Here is a 1,569-nt window from a genome sequence, read left to right as displayed (position 1 = left end):
TCTGCTTTTCAGGTAGAGAAATAGCTTCCTTGACATAACTGCCTGGCTTTCTTGACCTTGCTGCCTAAACTGTTTTAGATTTTTGTTCTTTGAGTTCTTGATCCATCCATTTTAGGGTTTCAAAACGTAGAACTACTTCTTATGGCCCACTTACTGTTCAAGAAACAACTAGATAAAAATGCAAACGTCAGTCTCTTTTTTAAAATGTAATTTTAGAAGCTATGGATAACTTGGTGTAATTGAACTGTAGGGGGCAGGAAAGAATTAGACAGCAGTGATTCTTCCTGCTGTGTGTTTTGGCCAAGGCAGCCTTTTCTTGATAAAAGAAAGATTTTAGTCAAGCCTCTGCAAGATGATGTCATCTGTAGTGGAATGAAGGAGACACTGATGGGTCAAAATACTTTTCAATAATGTTATAGACTCTTCCAGACAATACAAAGTCTAGAAAGTATTCCTTTTCTCAGCGAAAGCTTTGCATAGCGCTACTATCTGAACAGCACAGAACAGAAGGAATACATGAGTCTTCTGAGTTAGGGGCAAGGAAGAGATAGGACCTTCTATCCTTTATGCTGGGGCTTCCCAGGTGGCGCTTGTGGTAAAGAATCCACTTGCAATGCAGGAGATATAAGAGACATGGGTTTGATCCCTGGGTGGGGACGATCCCCTGGAGGAGGGCATGGCAACCCACTCCAGTATTCTTGCCTGGAGAATCCCATGGACAGAGGAGCCTGGTGGGCTACAGTCCAGAGGGTCACATAAGAGTCAGACAGGACTCAAGTGACAGCACACAGCACACACACCCTTATGTGTCACCCTAAATTTTCCCTGGCAGTATAGCTCCATGGCTAAGGAATTTTAAACTACAGGGTGAAGGGACCTTGACCTAAAACTACCCAGGGGAGCAGAGCATAGGAGTCACCTCTCTACTTCTTAGGATGCAGGGAATTTTTTTTTTTGCCTGCTTAGTATATAGTTAGGGAACCACATGGTCCACATGGAGCTGTCCCCACCCTGCGAGTCCAGATGTGGTCACCCATGGCCCAGGCCTGGCCCGTAAGAGCCTGTTCAGGACTCTGGGTAATCATTCAACAAAGAAGTTCTCCTCTCCACTGGTCTGGTTAAAGCGGTGGAAGGAGGGTCTGGTGCTGCCATGTCAGAAAAGTCTAATTACAGGGAAGCAGAACCCAGTGATGATGACTTTCTAATCTTTGGGTACTTGGATGAGGTGGCATAGCCCACATATAACCTCTAGGATGCCTGGGAAGCATGGAGGGAAGATAAAAGGAAAAAAGAAAAAGGGAAAGAGAAGGAAAGGGTAGACGAACGCTTACTCTTTGCTGTGAGGCCTAGGATGAGTTTCTTTGGGGAATAATAATAACCACCTCGCAGGGCTGTGATGAGGGTTACAGCAAATATGTTAGTTGCTAAGGAGGAACCTGCCTACCTACTGGCCGCCTGAAGAGCTGGAGGGATCTACGTTATTTTAGGCTTAACGTTAGCCTCTGAAGCACCCCATTCTGCAAAATTTGATTTTCCTCTTCTGTAAAATGAGGAGTTCACACTCGATCA

Source organism: Oryx dammah, unplaced genomic scaffold (genome assembly GCF_014754425.2).
Source record: "Oryx dammah isolate SB20612 unplaced genomic scaffold, SCBI_Odam_1.1 HiC_scaffold_23, whole genome shotgun sequence".
NCBI classification, from domain to species: domain Eukaryota; kingdom Metazoa; phylum Chordata; class Mammalia; order Artiodactyla; family Bovidae; genus Oryx; species Oryx dammah.
This window is presented reverse-complemented; position numbering follows the sequence as displayed.